Genomic DNA, 20,074 nt, shown 5'->3' on the forward strand with positions numbered 1-20,074 from the left:
CCTTAGCGGTTAATAACCGTTATAGTAATTAAGGTGTTAACCCACCCTGCCCAGCTACCCACCCGGGAGGCCTAACCACCCACCCCAAACCGCGTTGATTTCAGGTCCAGGGACCACCTGCTTCCCGAGATACAGGCCCCGTTATGGGGTGCCGGTATCACCTATGCATGCAAATGTCCCGCGTCATGTGATCGGGATATCTAAATGCATAGGAGACACCGGTACCCCATAAAGGGGCATGTATCTTGGGAAACAGGGGGTCCCCACACCTCAAACCAATGTGGTTCTGCTCCGGAGCCCCCTGCACATCTACACTAGTAATAAAATGTATATTAAATAACATAATTTTCAGGCGAGATTTGCGCTGGGAGAGGCGACTCTCTCTGAGCAGTTCTCTCTGCAGCAGAAAGGAATCGCCGGGTTAGGCCTTTTCAGAGGGTTGATCCTATCGCTGGCAGCCACTCGTTAGTTTTGTGAATTTTGCTATGACAGGTAACAAAGGCTTTCTGAATACTGTGATAGCAACGCTCTAAAAAACGGCGATATAAATGGCCTGGCGATATTATTTTTTTAACCTTTACTGCATAGGTCTCATAGTCTTATGTGTTCAGATTTCAAACACTATGGTGAGAAGACAAGTATTTGACTCAGTATTAATACAATACTTCATTCAGTGAAAGTACGGCAAGCGTTACAATTTAGGTTTTAATTGAGTTATTGTTTTCTGAAAATGTAAAAAATTTGATTTTTAATTACTAGTGGAGTAGAGTGCATCAGAGGGGATCTTTCTCTCTATTTATACAAGCACCAATACACAACCCACTCCCTGTGCTCCCATATAAAACCAATATTTACATGACGCGAGACATTTCCATGCATAGGAGATACCGTCACTCCATAACGAGGCCTGTATCTCGGGAAGCAGGGGGTCCCCGGTCCTGAAATCAATGCGGTTTAGCTCCGGAGACCCCCTGCTACAATACTGTGGTGTTGGAATTTTAATAAAAACCCTGCGATTGCCTGTGAGAAGCGCGCATTTACAGTGACTGATTCAGCCTATCGCTTACTGCGGGTCTCTTACAGACAGGCAGAGCCCGGTAGGACTCACACAACAGGGACCCCTGCTGTGTTAATCCGATGGGCCATTAGTCTGCCGCAGCAAATTTTCAGTTCGAGAAATGTTCGAATAACGGCCGCTACATCTGTATTCTCTCTTCAATCTTTGATCTCAACGTTTATTTGGAGATATAAAAGACCGAGAGTAAGGGGAAAGATTTTAAAGAGACCTACATTGGCAGGGGGGCTAGCGGTTCCTTGTTTGCTGTCCTACTATAAAGCAAGCTAAATATGCCAAATTTCCCAATGGCACATAAACCTCAATCTTAAAGGCTGGGTAGCATTGGAGAAAGAAATATGTGCGCCACTAGAATTGTACAATCTAATTTGATCCCCCAAACAGATTCCTAAATCTATCGGAGAACCGCTGTGCTCAATTACCAACTCGTTAGCAATTTGGGAGGCTTCTAAATTCAGATACTTGTTGACCACAAAAAAATCTTTAATGACCCCTATATTTGACAATTCAGACTTTGCCCCAGGCCTGAATAGCAAAGACTTCGTAATTTGGAAACAGAATGGTTTACTAGACTCACAGACCTGGAGGTCAGAAACAGTTGTAGACATGTCTGGTTTTGGCTACTACCCTGCCCTGCATAGCATGTAAGTCCTGGTATCAGTGCAGACAGTGTTAGGCCCACTCCAGGTATCAGTGCAAGCAGTGTTAGGCCCAATCCGCGTTTTCCCCTGCAGTGAGCAGCTCCCTTGAGTGACAGGGGGTGGGACAAGGCCTGTGTTCTGCACAATCCTGGGCTCAGGCCTTGGACACTTTCCCAGGGTACTTAAGGGGCTGCACATGCAAATTTTGTGAGTGTTGTCTCTTCCCTGAGAGAGACTGATCCCACGGAAGAGTGTGCTAAGGGCTCTGGTCACATTCCATCCCCTGCCTTAGGGGAGTGGGAGTGAGGACTATACCCCTCATCCCATCAGGTGGTGAGGGAAGAGCATAGCACCGGCTCTTGAGGCCTCAAGCCCCAGAGTTGAGTCCAAGGACCAACTGAAGGCTGGAGGCCAAGTGTATGCAGTGTACTGATGCAGCCACGAGTATCCGAACACTTGCCTGGGAAAATCTGGAGCAATACCCCAGTAATGCTGAAACATTCTGTGACATTTCTGCAGACAGACTAATTGCACATCGGATTAACACAGCGGGGTCCTTGGCAGTCTCATTCAATAGGATGCATGGTCTCGTGGTCCCACTACACGCGCATGCACGGATCTTGCGCGGTCTGATTCCCCATCCGCGGATTCGGTCTCCGCCCCCCGCTCTGACGCACGATGGGTGCATTTATCCAGCCTCCCCACTGATGCGCACTCCAAGCTCCGCTAATGCTCTGGTGATGGACAGGTCCGGCGTGGGAGTGAAGCACGCCTTGGGCTCCGCCCCCTGACCTCTGTGTCATGCACGGGTTGGAGCGATCGGTCCCGCCCCCATTCGATATAGGGACGTCCAGGACCAGTGTGGGAGTGACACGCGCCACAGGCTCCACCCGCTGACCTCTGTGACACGCACGAGTCGGCGCGCGATCGGTTCTGCACTGATCCCTGATTAGGCTGCATCCTAGGGCACTCCTCCGCGCACTATTGAGATCTTCTTCCAGGTTACGCCCTGGCTGTCTATTGAAGGCTTGTCCTTTATATACCTTCCTGCTGCATTCATTCTTTGCTGAGCATAGTCTAGTGTGCTTTGCTGCATTCTAGTTCCTGTGACCTTGCCTTGCCTTGCTTGTTAACCACTTGTTGCCTGACCCCGCTTGTCTCTTGGATTCCGCACCTCTCCTCTCCTGATCCGGCTTCGAACGACCATTCTTGTGTCTCCAGTACTGACCTTGGCTAAGTACTCCAAGGATCCGATACTCTCCTATAGTGAACCTAGCTACGTACCCCGACGATCCACTACTTTCCAATCCCGAACTTGGCTACACACTCCGACGATCCGCAACTCTCCACTCCAGATCTGGCAAGTACTTCTACTATTCTCCAATCTATAACCCTGACCTGGCTTGTATGACTACTCTAGATCCTAGGCGCGCCTGCATGGCTGTGGGTCGGCGTTAACCAATTCCCTACCTCAGCACCGCGGTTGCACTTTGTTTGTGGTGAGCTACGCATTATAGTATGCTCAGCGACACAAACTTCGACCCCGCTGAGGTAGGAAGAGTCCTGCGCACACACGCAAGCTACCTGTCTAAACTTGAGGGAAAAGATTGTGGGTAATGAGCAAAATATGCTCTCCCTTCAGGAGAACCTCTATTCTCTTTCTCGTACCCTACAGGAACCGCATTCCCCTCTTGTGTCTACTGTTCCTGATCTTCCCACTATTCCAGCTTTGCCTTTCTCCCAAGAACCGCGTCTACCTGCCCCAACTGTTATGGGGGTGACCCTCACGAATGCCGGGGTTTTTTGAATCAATGCTTTATATAATTTGAAATAAACCCATCATGCTTCACTGCGCCCCGCGCAAAGGTGGCGTATATTGTTTCTGTTCTTATAGATGACGCTCTTGCCTGGGTCTCTCCCATCCGGGAACGAAGATCCGACCTCACACAGGATATCGGAGCCTTTGCCCGGGAGTTCCGTAAAGTGTTTGATACACCCGATCGTAAGGCATTTGCTTCCTCTGCACTTTTTCATGTTTCACAATGCAATCGTCCAGTCAACAAATACGCTCTTGAGTTTAGAACTATAGCTGCAGAGACTGACTGGAACGACAAGGCTTTGGCCGCGGCCTTTTGGCAAGGATTATCGGAAGCCTTGAAGGATGAGCTGGCAGCCTACGACCGTCCCACCAATTTGGGGGGAGCTCATTGCCGTCTGCATTAAGGTGGATTGTCGCCTCCTGGAGAGCCGATCAGAGAAGGCTCATCATCGTACCATCCCAGATCAATCCCGGTCAGGTGAGCCAAGCTGAGGTTTCTTCCCCGGAAACGTCCGAGCCTATGCAATTAGGGAGTACTAGCCTCTCCAAATCTGAGAAATTACAACGCAAGAATTCCGGTCTATGCCTTTACTGTGGTGTTTCTGGACATTTTGCATATTTCTGTGACCAAAAGTCGGGAAACGCAAAAATCCCATGAGACCTTGGGGAGTTTCATTGGGAAAGCTTTTTCTCTCCCCTATTTCTACTGACAACCCTTGTCGCATTCTTAAGAACTTGCTTTACATTGAAGGCGCACGTCACCTGGGAGCCCGTCAAGCCAGATGGTCGCTATTTTTCTCTAGATTTAATTTCATAATTTCCTATCTTCCTGGATCCAAGAATCTCAAAGCTGATGCTCTATCTCAACAATTTTCCCTGGACGACAAGACTGAGTATCAGAAAAAACCCATTCTACCGCCCAAATGTATTCTCTCGGCCACATCATTTGGAGTGCTCAAAGACATTGTCTGTCAACAAAGTCACATTCCTTCTGGCATCTCGCCTCCACAGGACCGTCTCTTCACTTCGTCCCTGCACCGTAAGACGGTCCTTGAGTGGAGTCATTTGTCCAAATCTGCAGGCCACCAAGGCACCAAAAGGACCCTGGACCTCATCTCTCACACCGTTTGGTGGCCAGGAATGCAAAAGGACGTAACATTTTTTGTAGCTGCGTACGTACGTGTGCCAGGCCTAAAACGCCCAGGATACCTCCTTCAGGTCTTCTTCAACCTCTACCTGTTCCGGATCGGCCACAAGGGCTGTGTGCTAATGTGGTAACATGTACCCATAACATGACATGCTGTTAAAGATTTCATTGATGTATGTACGATACTCACCTGCTGTTATCACAATTTAATTGATATAACTACACTATGAGAGTTGTGCGCTGTTTTTTTTTCTCTTTATTTCTATTAGCATCTGAGATGACCAGCCATCTTGTTATGGACTAGACGCAGACTCCCATAGTACTCTAAGTATTTGTGGTTATCTGATTCTATTTAATATCACGCTACAAATGTAACACTGTTTATAACTATTAAGTATATTTCTCATCACGAATTGGAATTCTATACATCTAATGCTTCTTGGTTTTTGTCACACAGTGGCTTCTGGGTATCTGTTAGCCCACATTCCAAATTGGTGCGCGGTATTTTTTCTCACATTTATCTATTGTGTCTTAGTGCATGTTTTATGTACAAAATATGCAATGGGCTAACTGAAATATTTGTATTCTTTCTAATGTAGCCTTAAAAATACATTATTACAAGTATTCTGAAAGTTTAAAAGTTCTTAAACTCTTATTTTGAAATACTCAAATTAAGTAAAATTCTTTTAATGTCTTTGGTGGGAAGATACTGTACAAGGTCAAACTCCTAGGGGTTTCTATCTCATGTAGTGCTTACCATTATCAAGGAAAAATCAAATTACCACAGCTTCCATGTATTAATTTTCTTTATCCTGCTTTGTTTTGGTTATTGGGCTTCTCTGAGTGATTTTACAAGATACCTACTGTGTTAGTGCTGATTCAATCCCTTTGCTTAAGAAAATAAAATGTTAAAGCTACTTTCCTCTCATTCAATTGGAAAACATTAGAAGTGATTAATTGCAGGTATTTTTCCATTTTTGCACTTGGCACTTACTTTCCTCCATTCTACATTAATTAAATTGTTTCAGGATTAAGATTACACACACAATAAACTGATACGTTTTCAGAACATATTTATCTTGTGAATATAGGAGAAATAGTTGAACATGTTGGTGGTTTGTGCCGTTAGAGTGCAGTCGATTGAAATGTATAATGCTATTTACATGATAGTTACATATATATTGATTCTTAGTAAAACTAATATCTATTACAGTGTTATATGATTTTTTAAGTAATATTTTTATACATGTTATAAATGAATTTAGTATCTAGATCAATACAATATTTTAAACATTTAGCATTATCTATATTCCAAATGCTTAAAAATAAAGATGTTCAATTATAATCTAACAACTACATCAATGTTTTTGGTTACAAACACTACTATGTGCAACTCAAAATTGTGGCTTCATAGTGTAGTGTAAAAAACAAATAAATGATATCATGTATTTTATTGAAGGATGAGAAATATATCAATATTTGTGTAACATAACACATGTAACATATGTAAATGTATCAGAATGAAACCACATTACATAAACCAATTTACAAATTGAATGTAAACATAAAATTTAAAACATCAATCATATTATAAAATATAAATTTCTGCAAAAAAAACATGCATAATACATGTTTTGTAAAGAATTAATAATATACACACATAGATATATGTTAGACATGGCTGGCCAAAAAAACAGGCTCATACCGGTGTCATGGTTGCATGAATTGTCAATTCATGCAACAGGGCCCCAGTTATTGTCACCCGCATAGTGGCATGCCGATTAAAATACACCAGGCATTAAAGTGTGAATCAAAATCCGTGTTGCATTATATCAAGTGCCCCTGTGGACTTCTATACATTGGCAAGACGGTGAGGATGCTTAAAGAGCGGATGGCCATGCACCGCACCACAATTAGAAAAGCTCTGTTGAGCAATGCTGAGGACATGGATCTCAAATGCCTCCCTGTCGCTTGACATTTCAAAGAACAGAGGCATTCCTTAGCGACACTGAAATGCATGCCCATCTTTCAGGTCCCTGTCCTGACGCGTGGTGGTTACAGGGGCAGAATATTGTTACAGCATGAGGCCAGACTCATTTACGAACTTAGAACTATGGCACCTGGCTGACTGAGTGAGGAGTTGAAGTTGGGCTGTTTTCCAAAACATATTTTGCCTTGTGTACATTTATGTTTCCTTGCCTGCTTTATTTGACTTGTTATGTGGTTGTCACTTTTTATCCATGGTTCCTTCACTTCCCTTGCACACCCTCACTTCCCTTTGTTTATGTGTGTCTACCCTTTGCCTTATTGCAGATCAGCAGTGTCCTTTTGCACAACCTTTAGGCCAGTCTATTTCTATCCTAGTATGTTATTAATTTGGTCCTGCCAGGTGTGCGGTGTCGCTCCTGTCAGTGCGGCAGTGCGCTGCGCATTCGCGTTCTGCAGGCTGGCGTCTGCGGTTGCAAGGGAGATTTACCGACTGAGTCTGTGCATAGACACATGCGCAGCCTTGATACTCCACTGGCTCCCCGGAGCAGCTTGGTACTCCGCTGCGCATGCCCAATGGGTGATGCGCGGCTTAGCCAGGCGCCGGGCGCAGGTAGCTTATGTCAACAAACCCAGCAATGATTCTAAGTGATTCTAACTTATGTCAACAAATCCAGCAATGATTCTAAGTGACACTAATTGAATTCCCTTCACTTGCGGGCGGGGGATGATTGCCTCGTTTCACTGATTGGCTGAATGTACATGTGGGACAGCTGATGTGCAAGCTACAGGTAACTACGGGGTTGGTGATTGGTTCATGTTTGTCTGGTGCACTGTGGGTTGGGGTATACAGTATATGGATGCTCACTGTCATTTGACTTTTGCACGGCCCTGAGAAAGGTCTCCTTGTGAGACCGAAACGTTGGCTGCGGTGTATTCTTTGTTTTTATACAAGAAGTTTGGATTATACTACACAGTGTGCTGTCTCTTTTTGCTGGACTTTGGCCTGGTAAATATGTTACACACATAGATATAGATATATACATACATACATACATACATACATATATATATGCAAATTATAACATGAAAAAAAATATAAAACTAATTAATATTAAAAATTACAATTCATTAATCTGATGATGTTAAATTAATAATAATAATAATTTTATATTTTTGTACTAATAATTATCACAGGAAAAACAAATATAATGCTTTTAGATCTACAAATTCAACACTGATATTTCCCACTCACTGTTTTCAGCCTACAATCTGTTGGTTCCAACTGAGATATTTTTCAACATTTCACAAAACTATAAGATAAAAAAAAAAATATTTTTTTAAATAAAAACAAATAAAGAATAGTTACAATGTAATCATGAAGAATAAGCATAGCAATACAGTGAACAACAACTGACATATTGTGATGCAAGTGATGTAATGAAAAACTTCTATGTGTTGTACCAAATACGCATTCAGTGTTCCCTTCGCGCATGTGCATGAGTTGGTTTTGAAAAATGGTAATACGGACACGTTAGCCAATGTATGAAATAACAATGTGAGACACTGTCCAACACCCCAAAAATCCAGCCAAGAGCACGGACACAATACACTAATGAACTGTGGCAACGATAATAGATTGAAAGGAAAAAATGTAAAAACATTACACTATAACAATACCTGTCACGGTGTATGCCGGTTTTCATCAGGATCTTCAAAATAGTGTGTTGCCATCAACCGTAATGAAATTTCAACATGATAAGAAACAGACATCTGATTAATGATCAATCATTAATAATTTTTAAGATTTGCACGTACATACAGTTAGGTCCGGAAATAATTAGACACTGATACAAGTTTTGTTATTTCGGCTGTGTACCAAAATAAATTAAAGTTACAGTTAAATAATGGGCTTAAAGTGCAGTCTATCAGCTTTAATTTGAGGGTCTTCACATCCAAATTGGAGGAAGGGTTTAGGAATTACATCTCTTTAATATGTAGTCCCCTCTTTTTCAAGGGACCAAAAGTAATTGGACAATTGACTCAAAAGCTGTTTCATAGACAGGTGTGGGATATTCCTTCGTTATTTCAGCATCAATTAAGCAGGTAAAAGGTCTGGAGTTGATTCCAGGTGTGGCATTCACATTTGGAAGCTGTTGCTGTGAACCCACAACTTGCGGACAAAGGAGCTCTCAATGCAAGTGAAACAGGGCATCCTTAGGCTGCAAAAAAAAGAAAATCCATCAGAGAGATAGCAGGAACATTAGGAGTGGCCAAATCAACAGTTTGGTACATTCTGAGAATAAAAGAACGCACTATGGGCTCTGCAACACAAAAAGGCCTGGACGTCAACGGAAGACAACAGTGGTGGGTGATTGTAGGATCCTTTCCATTTTAAAGAAAAACCCCTTTACAACATCCAGCCAAGTGAAGAACACTCTCCAGGAGGTAGGCTTATCATTATCTAAGTTTGTCATAAAGAGAAGACTTCACGAGAGCAAATACAGAGGGTTCACCACAAGGTGCAAACCATTCATAAACCTCAAGAATAGAAAGGCCAGATTAGACTTTGCCAAACAATATCTAAAAAAGCCAGCCCAGTTTTGGAACAGCATTCTTTGGACAGATGAAACAAAGATCAACCTGTACCAGAATGATGGGAAGAAAAAAGTATGGAGAAGGCTTGGAACGGCTCATGATCCAAAGCTTACCACATCATCTGTAAAACACAGTGGAGGCAGTGTGATGGCATGGGCATGCATGGCTTCCAATGGCACTGGGTCACTAGTGTTTATTAATGATGTGACAGAAGACAGAAGCAGACGGATGAATTCTGAAGTGTATAGGGATATATTGTCTGCTCAGATTCAGCCAAATTCAGCAAAGTTGATTGGACGGCGCTTCACTTTACAGATGGACAATGACCCAAAACATACTGCGAAAGCAACCCAGGAGTTTTTTAAGACAAAGAAGTGGAATATTCTGCAATGGCCGAGTCAATCACCTGATCTCAACCCGATCGAGCATGCATTTCACGTGCTGAAGACAAAACTTAAGGCAGAAAGACCCACGAACAAACAACAACTGAAGACAGCTACAGTAAAGGTCTGGCAAAGCATCACAATGGAGGAAACTCAACGTTTGGTGATGTCCATGCGTTCCAGACTTCAAACAGTCATTGCCTGCAAAGGATTCTCGACAAAGTATTAAAAATGAAATTTTTTTTATGATTGTGTTAATTTGTCCAATTACATTTGAGCCCCTGAAATAAGGGGACTGTGTATGAAAATGGTTGCAATTCCTAAACATTTCATACGATATTTTTGTTCAACCCCTTGAATTAAAGCTGAAAGTCTGCACTTCTATTGCAACTCGGTTGTTTCATTTCAAATCAATTGTGGTGGCGTACAGAGCCAAAATTATGAAAATTGTGTCAGTGTCCAATTATTTCCGAACCTAACTGTATGCTATACTTTACAATTATTTGTTATCAGTTAAAAAATACATGAACCATGTTATCCAAACTAGCAAACATGATAGACTTATATAATTTTTTTTGGTAAGACAACTTAACATTATCATTTGTAACAGTTCTTCATGGGAAAAAAATATTAAATGTCCAACACATAGACAACACAAACAATTAGATAAAATGTGTACTTGCACAACATTGTTCACTCATGCAGACATGATAAACCATTTATGACATATTTGTATCCAACGTGTGGCAGCTTAACATACCATAGCCAGATGTGCTTTTAAATACAGCAGAGGTTAGAACTGTTTGAGGAGGAGACGCATCACTATCCTATGATAATAAGAATTTAACACGTCATTGTAATAAACCAGAAGGATTGTATATATTCATAGTAACATATACTGTACATTGTTGCTTACTTGATAAATATGTGTTGATCAAATTCCAATGTGTCTCCACCCCACTGGCTGCCTGCTCATTCTCACCTGCAGCATGGACAGGAGGGTCCTCCTGGAAACCCTCCCATATGTTGCCTTGAAGATTATAACGCAGTGCAATATTGTGCAGAATGCAGCAACAAATGACTATGTCACACACCTTCTCAGGCTTGAACTGCAGGGCACCTCCAGATTAATCTAAACATCTGAACTGACTTTTCAACATTCCAAATGTCCGCTCAATAACCGACCGAGTGGATATGTGTGCCACATTATATCGCCCCTCTGCAGGTGATGGAGGTTTAGCCAGTGGGGTTAAGAGCCACGGTCGGATCCCGTATCCTGAGTCCCCTATAATACAGTGTTAAAAAGTTAATATTACAAATTATACTATGTACTAATGTTAGTTCAAAAAATTTATTTGCTCCAATTCTGACACATGTTAAACAAATGACATATATCACATTTGAGGTGTTTATCCATATATGAGAGAACCATCAAACATTCACATATCTCAATTTAAAACAGTATGATCAAATAGTAAAATGTAAAACTACACATCCCTAGTATAATAACAAAGTAATGTCGTGATGTGATGATAGCGAGGTTGTATGTAGGTATGCCTAATCATAAAAGTTGCATTTTATATTAAATGTGTTATTGTGTGTGTCTGTATATATTATCCCAAATGTATTCACTCCACAAATAGTGGTATTGACAATGTTTTCGAATTTGTATCAATGGCATTTAATTTTTTCTCTTTTTAAATGTAAGTATATGAAACACAATATATGTCATAATCATAATAATGTTACTTGTAAACTAAATATACATTAAACAAACATAATTTGACCACTTCATAGTGGTACACTTAATACTATGTACTCACCCAATAGCCAACCATGCCCAAAATAGCCTCAAGACTGATGAGTTTCTCCGGATAGAGGAATCGTGGCTGGAACCTGAGAATCTGGCTACCACATTCATAATCTTCATCTTGGTATTGCATACCACCTGCACATTGATAGAATGATAGTGTTTGCAGTCCCGGTAAACATGTTCAGTCAGACAAGGCGGGATCAAGGCAACATGGGTGCAATCGATTGCACCCATCACACAAGGTATCCCGGCTAAGGTATAAAAGCCATTTCTCAGTTCTACCCACTCTGTCTGCTCTCTAGGAAAATGAATATAATTCCAAGCGCGTCTAGTCAGTGCACATAGAAACTGGCTAAGGACCCGCGATAATGACAACTGTGGGACCCCGCCTACTATGCCCACAGTTGTCTGAAAAGACGCAGAAGCAAGAAAATGTAATGAGCACAGCATTTTAACGAGACCAGGGACTTCACAACCTCTGGCTTTTACAAAATCGAAATCTTCTCTGATATCATCATAAAGAGATAAGATTGCTGCTGAACTCAATCGATAGCGACTAATGATCTCCTCCTCACTTAGTTCATCTAAAACAGTCCTTTCGCGATACGCATGTGGACACCACCTCTCTCCTCACCACCTCTCTTCTCTCTCCTCTCCCTCTCACATCCTGTCTCTCTCCTCTCCTCTCAACCAAAATAAGCCTCCGCCTTCTCATGAACAACCGTCTAACTTCCAGCTCCATCTCTACCTCACAGTGAGTGTTGAATTGTCCTCCTTTAAATAGCTATGTGATTAAGGCACATGATTTAAATAAATGAAAGGTGTAAAACAAACATACAGTGGCGACACACTTTATTCTAGCTCGGCTAGCTCCGCGAATTTCAGATTATCCCGGTTATGTGCGGTTTTGTATCAATTTCACCCGGAGTGTATTGCGTTATTTTCGCGCCCGTGATTTAAGCATTTTATTCCCGCTGTCTGCAATACTGCAATGCCGTGTAAAAACTCATGGGGGCGTTTGCGAGCTGTTGTCTTTGAAGTCTAATACCTTCGCGGTTCAACCTACGCTCAGTACACAGTCTGTGCGTGCGCGCACAGTAATAGTAAAATTGCATATTTAATTTATTTTAAAGTACAGTACTGTACATGCTCGGACCCTGTTGGGGTAAAGTGAGGGGGTTCCTAACATCTGGGGGCAAAATTAATTTTATTTCTAGGTGCCCTAGAATAGAAGTTCCCACGCCAATTGTCCGTGAACTTGACCGAGGCCCTAAGTAGTTCCCACGCCAATTGCGCGAATATAATGTAAAATAATCCGTTCTGTGGGTCTGAGCAGGTTGTAATTCGCCTGGTCCTCATGCGGAAGGACCCTTGCCATAGTGCCAAATATCAGCCTTCCACGACCCCCGGAACCGGAGATACCAAAAGACAGTTTAAAAGCACATTATCAAAGTGGCTTTTTGTTTCTGCCATGCAAGTCAATGGCAGAAACCTAAACTTTACCATTTCCCTGACTCCGTTCTGTTGCCACGAGAGGGTCCCAATTTGCCATGCAATCCTGCCACAACTAGGACTACATGGTGATCGAATCTGAGCCCTCTAGGTTTAACAGAACTTTATCTCTAGGTGCCCTAGAACAGAAGTTCCCACGCCAATTGGCCTAGTTCCCACGCCAAGTGCGCGCTCATTGCTCTTTTTTTACAATGTTGCCGATCTTGCGGCTTTGCGGTCAGGCAGTAAAAAAACAGTGCAGCAAGCCTCGACATGTGTTACACTGTCAAAGGAGCAAATGGAAACAATGTGAGGCAATTCAACATGTTCTTTTGTTGGTGGAGTCAGTACAAAAACATTTATTTACAAACACTGTACAATGTTGAAACATTTAAAGTGCACAGCAATTCAAACCATCAACAGGTGTATGGTTTACTGCTACAGTACAGGGCAACCTTGAAAACCGTGCCTGTTTGCGGCCCTCAGGGACTGGAGTCGTGCATGTCCTGTGTAAAAAAACCTCACAATAATACAGTACATACTGCAGCCTTTACTAAATTCTTGTGGCAGATTGAAATCGGAGAAACATTTACAAAACATTTGTAAAACATGGAGATACATGAAAAATGGATGTTTATACTGTATGAAAATTAATTTAAAATATATAAACAGTATATATATACAGTATATAGAAAATCTACTGTTTGTTTTTGGTGCATGGGGCACAGGGAGTTAAAGTGACTTGCTTTTTATGTACTGTCTTTGGGGGTTGTATTTGGGGGTTTATTCATCAAATTATTATGATGAACTGCCTTTTGAAATTACAGTGCTGTTAACTATTTCAGCCACACACCTCCAGAGGCATTCATTTTCTGCAGTTGCAGTACTTTTGTCATTGTGTTTGTAATCCCTCCCTAGCCAAGCGTCAATCGGCTGAGTCACCCTATCCTACCAACCCCCTCTCTCCACTGGGTCGTTAATCTTCTGCATATTGCCATTGTGTTCTTAATCCGCCCATAGCCGAGCTACAAACACTCAGTACGCCTGCGTCTAATCACGCCACCCCCCTCCCCCAACCCTTAGAGGCCTGTTTTGTTTACGGTAACGCTTTGGAAAAGCCCCTCTCGAATTTGAAATGTTAATCTGATGTGCACAGCACTGTGAGAATTGAGAATAAACTGATATTTCATCAGGGTGTGAAAACATTTGTCAGTCAGTATGGTTTACAGTCACATGTTTTAAATACAATACAGTGCATTCTTTAATATCTTTTAAATAAAAATATATAAATATATAAATATAATGTAAAATAATCCGTTCTGTGGGTCTGAGCGGGTTGTAATTCGCCTGGTCCTCATGCGGAAGGACCCTTGCCATAGTGGCAAAATATCAGCCTTCCACGACCCCCGGAACCGGAGATACCAAAAGACAGTTTAAAAGCACATTATCAAAGTGGCTTTTTGTTTCTGCCATGCAAGTCAATGGCAGAAACCTAAACTTTACCATTACCCTGACTCCGTTCTGTTGCCACGAGAGGGTTGCAATTTGCCATGCAATCCTGCCGCAACTAGGACTACATGGTGACCGAATCTGAGCCCTCTAGGTTGAACAGAACCGGAGTTGTGGGTTCCAGGTTTCTGCTCATTCTGACTTAGCCGTTTCAAAGCTTTCTCCGCCATTACGCTCAATGGTAGGACCCTCCTCGCCGGCGTGACCCTTTCTCGCCACCATTACTGCTCGGACACTGTTGGGGTCAAGTGAGGGGGTTCCTAACATATAGGGGCAAAATTAATTTGATCTTTAGGTGCCCTAGAACAGAAGTTCCCACGCCAATTGACCTAGTTCCCACGCCAATTGCCCTAGTTCCCACGCCAATTGCGCGATCAGGCAGTAAAAAAACAGTGCAGCAAGCCTCGACATTTGTTACTCTGTCAAAGGAGCAAATGGAAACAATGTGAGACAAATGAATATTAATTTATAACATATATACAGTATACAGTATATATATATATATAAAATCTACTGTTTGTTTTTGGTGCATGGGGCACAGGGAGTTAAAGTGACTTGCTTTTTATGTACTGTATTTGGGGGTTGTATTTGGCCAAGCGTCAATCGGCTGAGTCACCCTATCCTACCAACCCCCTCTCTCCACTGGGTCGTTAATCTTCTGCATTTTGCCATTGTGTTCTTAAGCCACCCATAGCCGAGCTACAAACACTCAGTACGCCTGCGTCTAATCACACCATCCCCCTCCCCCAACCCTTAGAGGCCTGGTTTGTTAACGGTAACGCTTTGGAAAATCCCCTCTCGAATTTGAAATGTTAATCTGATGTGCACAGCACTGTGAGAATTGAGAATAAACTGATATTTCATCACGGAGAAATAAATAGAAAGATAAAAATAATCATGAATAATACATACAGTACTGCAGCCTTTATTAAATTCTTCTGGCAGATTGAAATCGGAGAAACATTTACAAAACATTCTTAATCATTGGTGCACTGTAGGGGTGGCTGTCAATGATTATGATTCGCAGGAAAGTGAATAAATATTTATTTTATCAGGAACCAAAAAATACAAATATAAAAATAATCAGGAATAATACATAATGCAGTCTTTATTAAGTTCTTTTGGCAGCTTGAAATTGGATATCCATTTGGAAAACATTTGTAAAACATGGGGAAACATGAGTACTCCACATTTATAAGAATATTATTTAATACTACAGTATATACAGTACTGTAATGTACTGTATAATATATATACTATATACTGTACAGTAATTTTATTTTTTCCGTCTTTCTCTTTTCCTCATTCTGTCTGCAGTACTGTAGTTCATTGAGAGAGGAGAGGTTTTGTGTACATCATTACTGCTGTTTATATACTGTACATTTGACTGTACAAGCAGATTTGACTGTACACAACACCCCCACCTCCCCCTAGGCCACCCTTTTTCCTGAAACGACAAGAAAACCAAAAATTAGTGCCGTTACTGTACTGTACTGTATGTGCGTACTGTACTGTATTATGGCATTGTGTGATGTGTAGAACTACTGTAGGTGGCTGGTGCAGCTTTCTCTGGAAAGAAAAAAATGGAGCAGTTAGTAGGCAGTTACTGTAGTACTGTCAAACTAGTCTACTGTATACTGGAACTACTGTATACTCTGACTAGTGTTAAATTCTATGTACTGTACTGTAACCTGATGGCTGGTGCTGCTCTCTCTTTAAAGAAAAAAATAACTACTGTACTGTATACTCTTACTATCTGGAAAGAAAAAATCTGTGCCATACTTACCTGTATCATACTGTACTTAGAATACTACAGCACAGTACTACTTTCCTGATGCTTGCCCATTACGCGCGATGACAATGGGCAACACAGTGGCAATATGGTCTATATATTTATTGCAGCGTTCCACGGTGAGTACAACGTTCCAAAAACTCATTATGCCGTCAACAACTCATCCTTTTTGGAGGGTTTCGCCACTTTCCGGATATGGTCCTTCAGATGATGCCAGACCATTTCGATCGGATTGAAGTCTGGCGATCTGTCATTGGAAAGAAAGGACAATTGGTTTAAGAGCTAAAAACAGTGCGGAACAAAAATGGGACATGGTCTACTACACTTACTACGCTGGCGTCTTCACCCAGTTGATGCCGCGCTCAAGGATATGCGCCGTTGACGCGGTGTGCTTGGGATCGTTGTCCTGGTAGAAGCGGTGACCATTGGGGAACTCGCGTGTGATGTATTGCACTATCTCGGGCACAATGTTGTCTTGGAAGAAAGCTTTATTCATGATTCCTATAGCAATAAAAGAAAAGTGCTCAAAAAACTGCACAATAGTACAGTACAGTGCATACGGTAAGGCAACACTTTAACACTAGTCAAGTACAGTGCATTAGGCGAGATTATATTTGATCAATTTTACCTTCAAAGATGACAATGCATCCCGGTCCACGCCTAGAGATGGCACCCCACACATGCAGCTTCACAGGGTGTTTTGGCCGCGGCTTCAAAGATATGCGGCCTTTTTTGTGGAATGCAAATCTTGCAAATCTCTCCAGCGACACAGTAGACTCATCAGTGAAGATGCAATCCTGGAAAGTCTCCCCGCTGTCGATCCATGCCTGGGCCTGGAGCACTCTTTTGATTTTGTTTGCGTCCCGTATCATGGGGTACACTCTGTAATGACAAGGAATAAAAAAAATTTGCGGCACAGTGCAGTACAGTTTGCTAAACAACACTTTTACAGTACCTCCTGTACTGTCCAGTACTAACCTCACACGTCCATATTTCCATCCAATGCTGCGTCTCATCTTCTTTATGCTGTTCTCGGATACAGTCAGATTGTGCTTTTCCTGCAGAGTGTTTTTAACCCTTAATGCACTCCTCTCATCATTCTCCTCACTTATTTTGTCCACCAGAAGAGTTGTCTCCCTACAATGTAAAGAAAATATATTGTTTTATTAATATGTTGTAATATACAGTAAATAGAAATATACAAAAAATGTATACTGCTGTACTATAAATATAAATAGACAAAATATATTTACTGTTGTACTATAAATATAAGTATACAAAATAAATATACTGTTGTAATATAAATATAAATATACATCCTACAGTATATATACCGTTGTAAGATAAATAGAAATACTGTATACAAAAAATGTATACTGCTGTACTATAAATATAAATAGACAAAATATATTTACTGTTGTACTATAAATATAAGTATACAAAATAAATATACTGTTGTAATATAAATATAAATATACATCCTATACAGTATATACCGTTGTAAGATAAATAGAAATATACAAAAAATGTATACTGCTGTACTTTACATATGAATAGACAAACTACTGTATGTTGTAATATAAATCAACAGAAATAACAACAGTATTACAGTAGATACAGAACTGTACTGTAGATGTACTGTACTGTATGAACAGTACAGTACTGTACGTACAGTTTTCTATATTTTTTTTTTGTTAAGTTTTATAAATATACTTATGCGTTTGTTAACCTTGGTGCCCTTTTACGGTCTCTGTTTTTTCCGTATGCATGATAGCTCACGGTGGTTAATGGCACAACGAGGTCAGAAGTAGCTAACCAGCGCTGGATATCTGCAATTCGTTGTCCGCTCGTGTACATCTCCTTCATTCGCATGCTGTGATCCTTTGAAATCTTTTTAACAGGCATTGCTGCGAGTAGAAAGAAATACAAACACAAGAATGTATATTCGATGTTTAGTCGATGTGTATTCTATGTGCAGTCAATACACAAAATGGATGGTGTATTTATACGGTAATGACTCACATTAGAGTACGCCCACTTTCAACACTGGATGATCTTTATCTGAACTTGCCCTTGTCCAGATAGTGCATTGTGCCACCTGCTTCCATGGAGCAACCCCGTTTCTATGGACGCAAGAACCCACTCACCTCTGCCGTGCCTGTCAAGCTGAAAAAGCAAAAGGCGGTTGCCGTTTCCACGTCAAGGGCAAAGCGACAGGCTAAGGCCAATAAAAAAACCTTCTGCTGACCCCAAAGGCTAAGGGTTTTCTTAGACGTAAGCCTCATTATGTCAAGAAGATATACGGTGATGTACTCTCGACACAAAACAATTGGCAGCCAACCCATCGAATCCGCAGACCACTTCCTCCCATATGCTTCGACGACTCTGCTGTAGCTGTCCGGGAAATCTTCAGCCCGTCTTCTCCACCCCCATCTTCTCCGGTTCCATCTGAGGACGCTGCCGCCTCTGAAATCCACGGGTCACTGTCTCCTTTGCGCTTAGACGACTCTGCTTCTCGCCCGGAAATCCAAAGGTCACTTTCTCCATCTTTCTTCGACGAAGCTGCCGCGTCTCCTCTACCGGGTATCCACAGGTCACCTCCTCCACTCTCCATTGATGCCGCTTCTGTCCATGGAACCCCCATCTCATCCTCCGTTGCACCCATCCCCCCAGATGTCCAGACGCCATGCACAAGAGGAAGGGGGGGGGGGGGGTGTCTTTTGGCAACCCACCCAACCTTCAGGGTATCTAGTGCCCCCTTAAGGTTTAGTACTGCTACTTATTATTCAAAATAAACCAAGTTTATGCTCCCTTCCATTATATACGGTCCCAGCACTCTTGAGCACCATTTCACTACCAAGCCATGCACAAGAAGCAGCTTGTTAGACCGGATGCTGAATGGGATAAGTGTGGATCTCCCCGGGAATTCTAGTGTGCTAGCAAAGATAGATCTGCTTCTGGAGACAATGCTAAATGTGGAGCAACGGATGCTACAAATGGAACAACGGATGGATCGACGGATGGAGAAGATAGAGGCTGACATAGCGGGCAAACATTATTTGCTCGGTGCTAATGCCCCTGTTTCCCTGATGCCGGAGCAGGGGGGTGACATGGATGTGATGAATGAGACCCTTCCATCACCAAGCGCACCCCCTCCACCAGAAGATGTAGTGTACCAGTACATGTATGCCGTTGAGGAGGACATGACAACCCCGTCAAGACCACGCCAGGAGACAACACGGCGACCACGACCGGAGGAAAGCTTCCTCCCAGACAACCTACCATCGCCCGTCACCTCAAGCACACCCGTTCCCAAAAGACCTACACCCGCTCGCATCAAAACGGTGCCCGACATCACCCTGTGCGATCTGCCACCGGCACTCAGGGAGAAGTATAGGGTGAAGAGTGCTGGTGTACCCCACAAGTATGCCTTGTTCATTTTTAAGCACCATGTTCCCTACTCGTTGTACTGCGAGTGGGCCTTCAAAGTGAACTACGATGGGAATCGCGTAAAAAAGGCGCTTCCTGTCAATTTAAGGAAAAACATTGTGGAAGAAATGCGGCGCTTTTATGCAGTTACAGATCATGTAATGAAAGGCGTAAGAGACTGCATTAATGGCGTTTTGCGCCATGCAATGAATCGGCCATGGCTGGACAATGTGAAGGACTTTCAGTGAGAAAATACTGTTGTGCTGAACTGTATTGTACTGTACATGTTTTGACCTTCAGTACCTGCTGTACTTAAACAAAGGAGATGTTGTTGTGTGTTTTTTTACACAGAACATGCACAACTTCAGTCCCTGAGGGCCGCATACAGGCA

The sequence above is a fragment of the Ascaphus truei genome, chromosome 7 (genome assembly GCF_040206685.1).
Source record: "Ascaphus truei isolate aAscTru1 chromosome 7, aAscTru1.hap1, whole genome shotgun sequence".
Classification (NCBI taxonomy): Eukaryota; Metazoa; Chordata; class Amphibia; order Anura; family Ascaphidae; genus Ascaphus; species Ascaphus truei.